The sequence below is a fragment of the Myodes glareolus genome, chromosome X (assembly GCF_982192425.1).
Source record: "Myodes glareolus chromosome X, mMyoGla1.1, whole genome shotgun sequence".
In the NCBI taxonomy this organism is placed as follows: Eukaryota; Metazoa; Chordata; class Mammalia; order Rodentia; family Cricetidae; genus Myodes; species Myodes glareolus.
Window position 1 is genome coordinate 81,563,626 of NC_142053.1, and position 15,357 is coordinate 81,578,982.

General features: G+C 38.6%; 1 protein-coding gene across 4 annotated transcripts in view; it reads left to right on the plus strand.

Moving 5' to 3' along the window:
- Window positions 1-15,357, plus strand: part of Phka1 (phosphorylase kinase regulatory subunit alpha 1) — a 127,531-nt gene that overhangs the window by 76,791 nt on the left and 35,383 nt on the right. The window lies entirely within an intron of this gene.

Sequence of the window (15,357 nt, forward strand, 5' to 3'; positions counted from 1 at the left end):
GTCAGCAGAGATAAGGTATATGCTGAGATTAAACAAAAAATCTCATAGAAGAACAATCAAAATGCTTCACAAGTAACTATGAATACCCCAGAAACAAATAAAAACTAAATGTCTGAGCAAAGAAATAGAAAGCATAAAGGAAAGCTAAATGTAAATTTTAGAAATAAAAAATAAAGTAATCAAAATGAAACAGTGGAATATAAAGCATAGAGGTTAAAAGCATTGAACTTGAACAGAGAAATCTAGAAATTACAAAACTTAAACAACGGAGACTTAGACCACAAAAGTAGATAGGGTCTCAAGAGCGTGTAGGACAAAAACATGGCACAATGCTTTAATTATTTAGAATATTAAATATTATACCTTAATAATATCAAAAAGATCTCTGACTAGCCAATAATGTTTTGTTACAGTTGATTTGTTGAATTCCAAACATAATTCAAGTCCACACATTGTACTTGGTTACTATATTTCTATAAGTGCTTTTTAAATGTCTGTACTCTCTCTTCCTAATATTGGTTTGTTCTATAGAGTTCACATTCATTTTGCTGAGTGTCCCCTCATGATGTTATTTAAACATGTTTCACTTTCCTTTGTATTGCCTATAAATTGATAGTTATTACCACATGTTTGGTAGATCTGCATTCAATTTTTAAAGCAAGACAAGTTCAGAGGTGATAATATCATAGCAGAAAGGGCATAATATGTTGCTATTAACTCTTTCTCTTATGTGGAGAGTGAGACTCCCCAGCTTTGTACATACTGGGCAAGTGCTATACCACTGAGCTACATGTCCAGACCATGATTGTGCCTCTTTTTTTTTATCATATTAAGGTTAATCCTATCTGGGCTTGGTGGTGTGTACCTGTAATCTCAGCATTGGGAGATGGAACCAGGATGATGGACTATAAAGCTGATCTTGGCTACATAGTGAGTTCAAAGCCAGCCTAAGCTACATACACTCTTTCAGAAAAATAATGGCTAGGGGTGCTGCTCAGTGGTGAAGCACTTACATAAGATGCAAAAGCCCCTGGGTTCTATCACCAGCATGCCACAATAACAACAAAAGATTAATCAGATATTTTTCACCTATGCTAGCTTTTCCTTTAATGATTATAACATCTAATACTGGTCACTGCCCAGATCTATTATTTTATTAGGGGTTGCCAAATCTTAGTCTTCAAATTCTACATACTAATCTTTTTAATTTCTTCCCTGTTGAAAATTCTCCAATTTGTTTCCCTTAAGCAGAGGGGAAAAAGTTTGAGAGTTAATGTAACATACAGGAGCCCCTATTTTAAAGTTCCTGCCCGCTTTCAGATCCCTCTTTTACCATCTTGTGTTCTGTAATTGGTGTTCTAGCAACATGTCTCACACATCTGTGCATTCACTCATTATTCTGTTTGTGGGGGACCTTCTTGTCCTCCTCCTTCAGACTCCTACAGTCAGCTTCTGACATAGTCTCAAAGAAGCTGGAAACCTTCCCTTTCTTACCTTTTTCTCCTTAGGCAAGCCTCCAACATAGTATGTATGACTGTTGTCGTATTAGCACGCTGTTTTCATGGATTTGTCTCACCTCTCTAGAGGAAGCACCTCAAGTTCAGGGACTTACTTTTATTGTAGCTGCAGAATATAACCCTGTGCCTGCCACATGCATATAGTTTGGACAAAAGAATGCATACCCTTATTCAGTTCTTATACTTTTTGATGAAGTGGTTACTTAATAGTCCGTACAAGGTCCTGGGTTTAGTCCCTAGCACAGAATTTAAAAAAAATACAAAAATCACAAAAAAAAACAAAAAGGAAGAGCTTTTAAAAATGAGTGATTCAGTACCTATGTTTATTATAGATGTGGAAATCCTTTCAGAAAGCTGTATCAACATAGTCAAGGTTGCACAACTAGGGAAATATATTAGATAAAAAATTATTGTTGTCTTTGTTTTGTTTTGTCTGTTTTTAAACAACTCCAAAGCATTTCTTTCAACTTAACGTTATTTAGTGAGCAAGTGAAAACACAAGTATTCCCATTATCTGAAAAGCACCCACATCAAAGTGAAGCATTTTTACAATTCATATATATTTCTGATTTTTTTTGAGACATGGTTTCTCTGTGTAGCCCTAGCTGTCCTGGAACTCACTTTGTAGACCAGACTCACTTTGAACTCACGGGTCTGCTTCTGCCTTCTGAGTGCTGGGATTAAAGGCATGTTCCACCACATACTGGCCTAATTCATGTATTTAAAAAAATAATTGAACAAGCTAGCCCTGATGACATGCACCCATAGTCTCAGCTATCTAGGAGATTGACACAGAAATATGACTTAAGTCCAGGAGTTTGAGTTCAGCCTAAGCAGAATAGCAAGATCCATGTCTATAGTCTATTGATGATAATTCCTGATAGCATGAAGAACACAGATAAACAGAAATATTTTTCACAGTTGCTACTTGATTGGAATATAATTTTTAGAATGGGAATTATTAAGTACATAAGCTATTTTCACAGTGCTCAGGATCAAACTGAGGATTTGTTCATGCACTCTGAGGTCTTGGGCTTTATATTTTTACATCGCTTAAGCTTCAACAAACTGTTAAGCAAAGGACACAAATTTGACTGTTATGGGAATTGAATTTGAAAGTATAGATAAGGATTTGAAAGTTATGTATCCTGAAGTCATGAAGGTATACTTACGACAGTAATTGTCCCATATCCGGCTATTTGCTAATAAAAAAGAATTACTAGCCAATTACAGTGACATTAGCCTCTGCCTTTCTGCCCTTCTGCCCCCTCTGTCCCTCTGCTCCTCTCTGCACCTGCCTCTTTTTAAATGTCTTTAACTTTGGTTTCTGCAACATTTCCCATTAAATAATTCAGATTAGGCTTTTTTTTGCAGGCCTGCTATTAAAGTTCCTTTCTTTGAAAACATTGGTCTTATTGCAGATAGTGTTGATTTTGATCATTTGAGTTGATCCTTTATTTAAGGAAGTACCTTCCAGTTTCCTTCACTAAAAAGTTATTATGTTGGTTACTCTTTTTTTACTTTTTATTTTGTTTTATTATTATTATTATTATTAAAAATTTTAACCTCCTCTCATTTCCCTCCCCGTCCCTTTCCAGTCCAAAGAGCAGTCAGGGTTCCCTGCCCTGTGGGAAGTCCAAGGTCCTTCCCCTTCCATCCAGTTCTAGGAAGGTGAGCATCCAAACAGACTAGGTTCTCACAATGCCAGTCCATGCAGTAGAATCAAAACCCAGTGCCATTGTCCTTGGCTTCTCAGTCAGCCCTCCTTGTCAGCCACGTTCCGAGAGTCTGGTTTGATCCCATGCTCCATCAGTCCCAGTCCAGCTGTCCTTGGTGAGTTCCCATTAGATCAGCCCCACCATCACAGTGGGTGGGCACACCCTTCGCGGTCCTGACTTCCTTGCTCATGTTCTCCCTCCTTCTGCTCCTCATAAGGACCTTGGGAGCTCAGTCCAGTGCTCCAATGTGGGTCTCTGTCTCTATCTCCATCCATCGCCAGATGAAACTTCTATGGTGATATGCAAGATATTGATCAGTGTGGCTATAGGATAGGGTCACTTCAGGTGCCCTCTCCTCAGCTGCTCAAGGAACAAGCTGGGGATATCTCCTTAGACACCTGAGAACCCCTCTTGCCAATCCTAAAATGGCCCCCTTAATTAAGATCTATACTTCCCTACTCCCATATCCACTCTTCCTTCATCCCAACCATCCCATTCCCTCAAGCTCTCCCCATCCTCCCCTTCTCACTTCTCTCTACCCATCTCCCCCACCCCACCCCCACCCCCAAGGCTCTCAATTTTTGCCTGGCATTCTTGTCTACTTCCAATATCCAGGAGGATAACTGTTTTTCTTTGGATTCACCTTCCTATTTAGCTTCTCTAGGGTCATGAATTATAGGCTCAATGTCCTTTATTGATGTCTAGAATTCACTAATGAGTGAGTACATACCATATTCATCTTTTTGGGTCTGGGTTACCTCACTCAGGATAGTGTTTTCTATTTCCATCCATTTGCATGCAAAATTCAAGATGTCATTGTTATTTACCGCTGAGTAGTACTCTAATGCATATATATTCCACACTTTCTTTATCCATTCTTCCATTGAGGAGCATCTAGGTTGTTTCCAGGTTCTGGCTATTACAAATAGTGCTGCTATGAACATAGTTGAACAAATGCCTTTGTGAAGGGCGTGGTCTATCGGTAGTTAGAATTAACCAGACTAGCTTAATATAACATATTTAGCTTTAATAAACAAAAGAAAGGGAACTTACAAAACCAGGGTTCCATCGATACAGAAGTGCAGGGAACAAAAGGGGCAGAGGCAAGCACACCTGGATTTTTATTTGTTTTCTTTGGCCCCAGGGGGACACATCCTAAACAGAATGTGATTGGCTGAGCTTCCCCATAATCTCCCCCTTTTGTCTAAACAAGATCGAACCAAACCCAATACATCTATACACAGTAGGAACAGATACCAAATATAAAATTACAAACAACAAACAATATTAAGCAGGAGACATATAACAAAAGTTCTACTAAGCATTCTATTTCAAGGAGTCTAAATAATGTATTTGAATTGAGTTTAGCTAAATCATGAAGAGGGTCCAATCTTCAACTCCATCAAAGATCTGAGAAGGTAAGTAATATTACTTGAGCAGCCAGGAAGTACAAACGAGAAACTTCCGAAATGTGCAACAAATGACAGAGACAACTGACTACCTGGGCAATCACCCAAAATCTCATTTGCAATGTTGAAACAACCAACTTTGGCTAAGGCCTAACATAACTGACATGCCATTTTCAAAGGCAAGGAACTTTTTAGAACTATCTTACCCTGTCTTGACAGGATAAGACAATCCTGTTTTTTATCCATTTACGGATACTCTGTAACTCTGTCAGTGGTCGAGGTATGGGCTTTTCTTTGCCCAAAGGCCAGTTCTGCCAAGAAGAAGACACGCTCCAAGTGGAGTGTCTTTGGTGCTCAATGTTCTCTCGGGAGTAGAACGGTGTTGCCAGGAGTGATTGTGTCTCACTAGCACGGAACTCTAGGTTAGAATAAGGCCATTTTCCACAGCTCTTCGAAGAGGTTGAAGATTATACTAACTATACTAAATATAATCTCTATGTATCTAAAGAACCTGATTAACCTAAATATAAATATGACAAATATATATATGACTATTGATTTATAATTCTCGATACCTATCTAACTTGAAGACTAAGAGAATAAACAGCTGAGCAATAAATGAGGACAATGACCTCCAAATGTAAACAATGTATATCATTACATAAATAATATCAGAGGTAGAAATGTACACTGCAATATGGTAAATATATGTATATATCAATACAATATATATACATATATATATATATATATCAATACATAACAAATGTTTTAAACAGAGGTAAAAGCATACTCACATACAATATTCAATATACTTTAACTTTTGTATCAATATACAAGAATCAATGCCAATATAATTTTCTAAAAACAATAACTCACAAATACCAATATATTATTATCCCATCACCAATTAATCCCTCTTTTTTTTCAATAAACATCCCTGAATCTATAAAATACCTCCCCCATCCCCTCAACCCTATACCAATTATAACCAACCCCTAAATGATATCCCTAAACCTGAGGGCAAACTCTGCTGGGAGAGGGGACATCATCCTCTAAAATTGCTTCCAGCTGTGATGGGGGCGACGTTGTTCTTAGGGGGTCCTGTGAAAGTAAATGATGATAAAATTCCAAGATCAATATTTGGTCTGGGAAATTGCAGATAGTCTCTGAGTGTTCTGAGGAGGTCCGGCCAGGTTGTTGTCAAAAATGTGCACCATTTGAAACTGTCTTGTGCAGCTGGTACCAAAAAGCAGGTCTAATAGTAGCACTATCAACATCATGATGTCATAGTAACCAGGTGGAGTTGATGTTGTGGGTCCCCATCTTCATCCTAGAAACTTTAAAGATTACTGCAGGAAAATTTATTGTTTGTTACAGGAAAGTTAAAGATTATTCAATGAAAGGTGTAATAAAGACAGAAACAGATATGAGGAAAGACAAAGAAAGTTTATCAATTATTATTAATATTATTATTCTTATTCTGTCCCATATCATGGCTCCTGACATGAGACAGAAACTCTGAGATATCTCTTATCAACAGGCTTGAAATTGGAAAGGGACTGAGCCAGAGTCCAACTCCAAAACCAGCTCTATATATTTATAAATAAATGTGTATAAATACATATTAAAAATGTTCATACTTATTGAACCTATTTAGTTTTATTGCTGATCAATATTGGGTTGTAACTAGTTTCCATCCATCAGTATTCAAATATCCAGGGTCCCTTAAATTCTTGGAAGGTGAGTGTTTTCCTGTGGAGATAAGAAGAGAACCCTGCCCCCAACCTATATGTTTTTCTTACCATTGGTGTGATTATTATACTTGTGAATGCATTGTTATTTATCTTTTCCAAGAGGCTTCTCCTCTTCAAACCGAACCTTTATTAATTTTGATGGTATCCACAATTTTTCCTCTCCTATGGAGACAAGAGCAAAACCCCTTCCCTAACACAGCACATCTCCTGGCTTCCATTGCAAGGTCAGCACATCCTTGAAATAAATTGGTTGATTTAATTCAGCAGACTTTTCCATTATCCAATGTCTTTCTGTGGCAGTTGTCCCCTTCTCATTAGCGTTGAGAAAATTCAAGGTTAATAAAGCATTATGTAACCTATTTCTAGGGTATTTTCCACCCCTTTTTGTTTGTTTAACATATCCTTTATAGTTTGACTTGATCTTTCTATGATTGCTTGACCTGTAGGATTGTATGGTATACCTGTAATAGGCTTAATATTGTAATAAGCAAAAAATCTCATTTTCCTAGAGACATAAGCTGGACCATTATCTGTCTTTATTTGTGCAGGTATACCCATGATGGCCATAACTTCTAATAAATGAGTGATTACTGAATCAGCTTTTTCTGAGCTTAAAGCAGTTGCCCATTGAAAACCTGAATACGTGTCAATAGTGTGGTGTACATATTTTAATTTGCCAAATTCTGCAAAGTGGAACACATCCATCTGCCAGATTTCATTCCTTTGAGTACCCTTTGGATTAGTCCCTGCAGGCAGTGGTGTTTGGTTATAGAAAGAGCAAGTAGGGCATTTCTTTACAGTCTCCTTAGCTTGCTGCCATGTAATAGAGAACTCTTTCTTCAAGCCTTTGCTATTGATGTGATGTTTTTTATGAAATTCAGAGGCCTGCATCACACTACCAATCAACAATTGATCAATGTCTGCATTACCTTGTGCTAGAGAACCTGGCAGACCCGTATGGGATCGGATGTGTGTTATGTACTTACGGCAGAGCCTGTTCCTGACCATGTCTTGTACCTCGTTAAACAATGAAGTCAGGTCTGTATCATCAGGTATAAATTCAGCAGTTTCAATGTGCAAGATAACTCTGCATATTGCAAGTCAGTAACTACATTAAGAGGTTCTTTAAAGTCTCTTAGCACCATAAGAATGGCATATAATTCTGCCTTCTGGACAGAATCATAAGGACTTTGTTCCACCTTACTCAATTCTTCTAATTTGTAACCTGCCTTCCATGATTTATTAGCATCAGTATAAAATGTGTGGGCTCCGGTTATTGGAGCATCATGGATGATTCGAGGAAGAATCCAAGAAGTTCTCTTTATAAAGTTAAACCTATTGCTTTTGGGATAGTTGTTATTAATTTCTCCCAAAAAATTAGCACAAGCTCTTTGCCATAGTTCATTGTCTTCCCATAACTTTTTTTATCTCATCAGTAGTGAAGGGCACTATAATTTCTGCTGGGTCTATGCCTGCTAGTTTACGAAGTCTCAATTTACCTTTTATAATTAATTCAGAGAATTTTTCCACATAAGTTTTTAATTTCTTACTTGGTTGATGTGGTAAAAAGATCCATTCTAAGATAATATCATCTCTCTGCATTAAGTTTCCTGTAGGAGAAATTCTGGAAGGCAATATGACAAGAATACAACTAAGCTTTGAATTCACCCTATCCACATGTGCCTCTTGTAATTTTTCCTCAATCATTGTCAGTTCCTTTTCTGCTTCAGCTGTTAATTCTCTAGGACAGTTTAAATCTTTATCACCATCCAAGGTTTTGTTTAAATGAACTATTAGATCAGGTGTTATCCCAACAGCTGGTCATAGACTGGAAATGTCTCCTAACAATCTTTGGAAGTCATCAAGAGTCCGTAACCAATCTCTCCTAATTTGTGCCTTTTGTGTCTTAATTTTTTGTAAACCTATTTTATAACCTAGATAATTGACAGAATCTCCTCTCTGTATTTTCTCAAGAGCAATCTGTAATCCCCATTTAGGTAAAACTATCTTTACTTCTTCAAACAGTCTTCCTAAGGTATCTATGTTTGAATCAGACAACAAAATATCATCCATGTAATGGTAAATGATAGACTTAGAAAATTGCTTGAGTATTGTTTCCAATGGCTTATTTACAAAATATTGGCACAAAGTAAGACTATTGAGCATCCCCTGTGGGAGGACAGTCCATTGATATCTCCTAGTAGGCTGAGAATTATAAGTAGGCACTATGAAGGCAAATTTTTCTCTATCCTTTTCTTGTAAAAGTATAGTGAAAAAACAGTCTTTCAAATCAATAACTATAAAAGGCCATCCCTTTGGTAACAGAGAGGGCAGAGGAATTCCAGATTGTAGAGGGCCCATAGGTTGAATAACCTTGTTGATATCCCTAAGATCTGTCACCATTCTCCATTTACCAGATTTTTTTCTTAACAATAAATACAGGAGAATTCCAAGGGCTGGTAGATTCTTCTATATGTCAAGCATCTAATTGCTCTTGTACCATCTATTCTAAAGCCAGCAACTTTTCCTCAGCTAGAGGCCATTGCTTGGTCCATATTGATTTCTCAGTCAACCATTTTAGAGGCAGGGCTGTTGGTACCTTGGAGGGCCATCAATTGCTTTGTGTTCTTGTACAGTCCGAATGGCCAGTTTCCTCCATCTGTAATATCTTTTAATATTTTCCTCAGAAATATAGGCTCTAGAAGCAGCAGGAATATTAATTTGGGTATTCCATTGCTGGAATAGGTCACAGCCCCATAAATTCACTGCAATATTGGCTACATATGGCCTTAGTCTTCCTATTTGCTCTTCTGGCCCTATGCATTCAACCCATCTCGTGCTTTGTCTTACTCAAGATAGGGTTCCAATTCCCAGGAACTGAATATCTACCTCCTAAAGAGGCCAGTTTGGATGCCAAGATTCTGGAGTAATGATACTTATATCCGCACCTGTGTCCAGTAAGCCAGTAATAAAAATGCCATTTACACACACTCTTAGCGGTGGTCTTTGTTCATTTATAGAAATCTGCCAAAATATACATTTCCTCTGTCCTACCAGATTTCTTGATTCATTCACCACATTTAACTCATCCTTCAGGTCGTTATTGCTTTTAACAGCAGGCATGGGGCTTTCTAATTTTCCTGACGAGGCACCTTCTCTGTAGTAACCAGAAATGACTGGACCACATTCACCATGGGGGCGTGCGAGAGGCCCCTCATTGCGTTTTCCGGTGGTAACGGGTTGCCTTATCTATCTCTTGTTGATCTACACTCATTCGTCCAATGCCTGCCTTTGCCACATCTCCTACATAAACCTGAAGGCTGAGTCCTCCTATTCCTGTTATTCCTAGAAGAGGCATTATTCCTGGAAATCTGTTGTCTGCAGTCCCTTTTCATATTACCCATTTTACCACAATTAAAACATTTGATATCATGATGCCTTCTTTTACCATTGGAAATTGCTTCTTCTACCTATGCTTCAGTGCCATAGTCAAATGTATCAACATTCATTGTATGCAAGACCCATTCGTCCAAGGGTGCTAATATGATCTTTAAAGGCCCCAGGATCTTTTTGCACTCTATGTTGGCATTCTCATAAGCCAAAGATTCAATTATTATATGTCTTGCTTCTGGGTCAGGTATCCCTATTTGTACACCCTTAGTTAGTCTTTGTAAAAAGTCACTAAAGAGTTCTCTCTGACCCTGTTTAACCCTGATATATGATCCCACTCTCTGTCATGGGTCTTGAACCCTGTCCCAAGCCTTTAAAGCTGCTGTGGCACACATGGATAAGAAGTGGTCATCATAAAGAGCTTGTTCCTGAGGATCAGAGTAAAGTCCTTCACCTAGAATTTGATCTATGGAAATCTCAGTTTCTTTCGCTCTTTCCTGCTGTTCTAAAAGTCTGGCCTCTTGTTTGAAAAGGCATTTCCAATGTAATAGAGCCCTGCTCTCTAGGACAGCTGATGTCAATTGACCCCAATCGTGAGATATGGCCTTATTACTGAGAGCCCAGGTTTTGACCATCTCTCTAACAAAGGACGAATATAGTCCGTAATTCACAATCACTTGTTTAATTTCTTTCAGATCACTCATACGCACAGGCTCCCATGTATGTTCCTTAATGATCTTAGGGTTTTTGGAGCTGGTTATCTTTTCTGATGTTATTACCAGAAAGGCAGGTAGAACTCTGGGGAAACCGAGAGTTTTACTTACTGACGGAGTTAAATTTTGCCTTTCTACCTTTTGCTTCTGTTCATCAGAGTCTATAATTTCCTTAATCTTTGTAAATCTGTTTACCATTGCCTTCTGTAAGACCTGAATCTCCTGTCCAGTATTATGCTCCAAAGCCTTCATTGAGGATTCTAAGGTATGAAGTTTGTCCATTAGAGATAATATCTCATCCTTGGACATAATCCTCATGGAATGTACTTTTCCCTTTTGTATGGAAATTCTGTCAGTTAATCTATCATACCCTTTTGATAAAGTCTGATTAATACATTTAATGGTTTTAATCCTCTCAGCTAATGTTTCAGCACTTACAGTCATGGACTGGATTTTATGAGCCAAATCAGCTGTTTCCTCCTCCAGAGTAGTGAAGCTCTCTTTTAATGAATTAATATTAGACTGTACCTTCTCAAAATTTTGCTCAGTTGACTGAGTCATATTAGACAAAGATCTAGTCTCCTCCTTGAGAACTCCAAACTCTTTCTTGAGGAGGTTGGTGTCAGTCTGAATTGTTTTTGAAATTACCTCGACCGACTGAAAATTGTCAGTCAAGATGGTCGTGCCCTTCCTTCGGTTTTCAACCTCTTTCCTAAGAATCCTGGATTCAGTCTTTAAAGACTGCATCATTTTAAAGAGGCCACCAAAAACAAGAAAAATGATAAGCCCCAGAAATAGCCAAGCAAGAGGAATATCATAAACATCTTGTAAAATTTCATCTATAGTGTAATTAAAAAGGCTGTGAAAGCCTTGAACGGTTATATTTTCTGACATTTTCAATCAAAAGAAATCTTGTATTTATTTTATTTTATTTTCAACCGAAAGAAATCTTACCTGTAATGACCGTTGCCTGCCAGTAGGTGGCAGGTGCACTTGAATCCACGTGGCAGGCGAGTCAGAACCGGAAGAAAATTCTGAAATATATATACTCAAATCCAGAGGTTAAATTCACAGACTGTGTGCTGTGTGGGTTACCTAACTACAGCCAAGCGGGTGGCGGCGTAGGCCAGACTCAACTGGGGCAGTGGTGCTGGGTGTCCCCGCCCCGATTCCACCCGAGGCTGCTACTGAGCAGAGCTGGGAGCTGGCGCGCAGGAGCACGGGCACCGAATAGGGCAGGGAGCACTGAGGAAGGGCAGATGGCACCAGCCTTCGGATTAGCCTACAGTGGGGTGCCCTGAATGGTTTGCAGGACCCAAGGCACGTGATTTTGTTGCTCTAGGCTCCCTCACTCTTGGCTGGGAAAGCTGCTCGCAGCTAGGACGCAGGTCAAACGTGGGGACCCGCTGAATTTAATCAGTGGGGAACCCTCAGTACAGGGCTCCAAAGGGCCCCGCGGTGGAGCGCCAAAATGAAGGGTGTGGTTGATTGGTAGTTAGAATTAACCAGATTTGCTTAATATAAAATATTTAGCTTTAATAAACAGAATAAAGGGAACTTACAAAACCAGGGTTCCAGCAATCCAGAAGTGCAGAGAACAAAAGGGGCAGAGGCAAGACCTGGATTTTTATTTGTTTTCTTTGGCCCCAGGGGGACACACCCTAAACAGAATGTTATTGGCTGAGCTTCCCCATCACTCTTGTAGCATGATAGGGTATCTCTTGGGTATATTTCCAAGAGTGGTATTGCTGGATCCTGTGGTAGGTTGATCCCGAATTTCCTGAGAAACTGTCACACTGACTTCCAAAGTGGCCGCACAAGTTTGCATTCCCACCAACAATGGATGAGTGTTCCCCTTACTCCATATCCTCTCCAGCAAAGGCTATCATTGGTGTTTTTGATTTTAGCCATTCTGACAGGTGTAAGATGGTATCTCAAATTTGTTTTGATTTGCATTTCCCTGATAGCTAAGGAAGTTGAACATGTCCTTAAGTGTCTTTTGGTCATTTGAAATTCTTCTCTTGAGAATTCTCTGTTCAGTTCAGTGCCCCATTTTTTAATTGGGTTAATTAGCATTTTAAACTCTAGTTTCTTGAGTTCTTTATATATTTTGGAGATCAGACCTTTATCTGTTGCAGGGTTGGTGAAGATCTTCTCCCAGTCAGAAGGTAGCCTTTTTGTCTTACTGACAGTGTCCTTTGCTTTACAGCAGCTTCTCAGTTTTAGGAGGTCCCATTTATTCAGTGTTTCCCTTATTGTCTGTGCTACTGGGGTTCTACCTAGGAAGTGGCCTCCTGTGCCCATATGTTGTAGACTACTTCCCACTTTCTCTTCTATCAGGTTCAATGTGTTCAGATTGATATTGAGGTCTTTACTTCCTGTAAAGATACACTTTGAGCCCACATATGTAGCCCATGTTTTTTTTTAACTTGCACTTGCTTATTTTGTACCCATTGATGGCACATTTTAGGCACCTTTTTCCTCTTTTAAAAAAAAATTGGTATTTGATAAGCAACAAGTTCTTATAGTTTAACTTTTTTCTAGATTTATTTTATTTTATGTGTATGAATGTGTGCATATTTTGCCTGAATGTTTGTATGTATACCATGTATATACCTGATGCCTAGAGGTCAGAAGACAGCGTCAGATTCCCTGGAACTGAGTTGTGGATGGTTGTGAGCCAGCATGTGGGTGTGGAAAACCTGAACCCCTGTCCTCCTCGACAGCAATACATGCTCTTAACTACTGAGCCTTGTCTCCAGACCCTCATGGTTCAACATGTTAAAAGTATGCAGCCAGGCAGTGTTGGCACACATCTTTAATCCCAGAACTTGGGAAGTAGAGGCAGGTGAATCTCTGTGAGTTCAAGTCAGTCTGGTCTACATAGCAAGTTCCAGTATAGCCGGAGCTATACAGAGAAACCCTTTCTTGAAAAAGCAAAGATTATTCAAAAATATATAGCAAAAGGGTCAAATATTTTCCCCATTTCTAAATAATAAGCTTGTTCATGATTAGTATTATTTTTGTCTGTGCATTCTCCTAGGTACATCCTATGCATATATATGTAAATATAGGCATATATGTAGGTATTTATAGCCCTGTGTATCCAATGTTAGCACAGTATATAAATTGTTCTACATGCCTTTTTTTCCACCAATACTGTATATCTTAAAGATCACTACATACATATTTCAGTTACCTACCACTTCATAAAAAAATCACCTCATTACCCAATAGCTTGAACAGGAGCTTACCATAATAAAAATGTGGAACTCTAAAGTGTCTTTAATAGTTCTTAGATTGTCTGATCTTGACTAGGCAGTTCTTCCTCAAGGTCTGACATTCAGCTTTTGTCAGACATTGAGCCATGGATGAAGTCAGCCAGGTTTTCTCACTCATATACTCAGGAGTAGATACTGGCTGTCAGCTACAAATTCATCCTCATTACCTACAGCTCTAATGCTTTCAGATGATGCCCCATGTGTCCTTCCTCACAGCATGATGGCAAGGTTCTTACAGAGTCCCAAGAAAAGGAGAACAGGGTGGAAACTGTATTTTCTCTGATGACCTAGCCTCAGAAATTATCCAGTCTCTCTGTTACCAAGCAGACCTGGTGTCCTTTTGTTTTTGTTTATTGGCTTCTGTTTTTTTGTAACTGGGAAGAGGAACCTCAGTTGAAAAATGCCTCTATCAGATTGCCTGTAGGCAGGTCTGTAGGACGTTTTATTGATTGAATTGAGGAGGGAGGGTCCAGCTCTCTGTGGACAGTGTCACCACTGGACAGTCCTCAGTTGTATAGGAAAATAGGTTGAGCAAGCCATGGAGAGCAGGCCAGTAAGTGGCATGCCCCCACGGTCTCTGTTTCAGTTCCTGTCTTGATTTCCCTTAATAATGAGTTATTACATAAAAATCTAAAATGAAATAAACCCCTTCCTCCCAAAGCTGCTTTTGGTCATGGTCTTTATCACAGCAACAGAAACCTGATTAAGACAACTGGATTTAAAGTGGGGGAGGGAGGAGAAGTGTAAAAATTATATTATAAGAAGAGCGTATTCAGTGGGAAATTGTTACAGACATTTTAGAAAATACAGTCTGATACTATGTAATCTGCCTTATATTTCTGTTTGTCTTTTAATTTTTATTAGTATACACTAATTATTATACACAATAGATTTATTTGATGCTTTTATACATGAGTATAATGTATTTGGATTATGTGCACCCCAATTCCTGTTATCTTCCATTGTCCCAATCCTGCTAATCCCATTCCTTTTCTCAACTAGTCCCCTTATTCTTCCATGCTTCTTTTTTTGTGACAGGGTCTTACTATCTAGTTCTGACTGATTTTGAGCTTTCTGTGTAGACCAGACTGGCTTTGGACTCACAGAGATCTCCCTACCTCTGCTTCCCAAATGCTGGGATTAAAGTTGTATGCACTATACCCAGCTCTTCCATTTCTTTTTATTGATGACTAAATAAATTACATTAGGGTGGTTTGCAGTAGTATGGGGCCTAGCTTTTATTTTCTTAATAGGTGTGAAAAATTGTATTATTTAAATATATTATAATTTATTTGACAACTCTCCTAATAATGATAGACATTTGGGTATTTTCTAGTCACTCACTATAGCAAACAGTGCTTCTGGTGAATTACCTCTTAACTGAAATTGCTTCATATATATGGAAAGAATTTATTCTACAGTTAAACCACAAGAGCAGAAATGGTGGGCCGTATGGTAACGGTTTTTAAGTATTGTAAGAACTGCCAGGCTCTTTTCAGAATTTGCAAATAGCCCTCTAGAGGCATTGTTCCAATCTTCACTCCCACAAGGGACTGTTTAAGTGATAAGCCA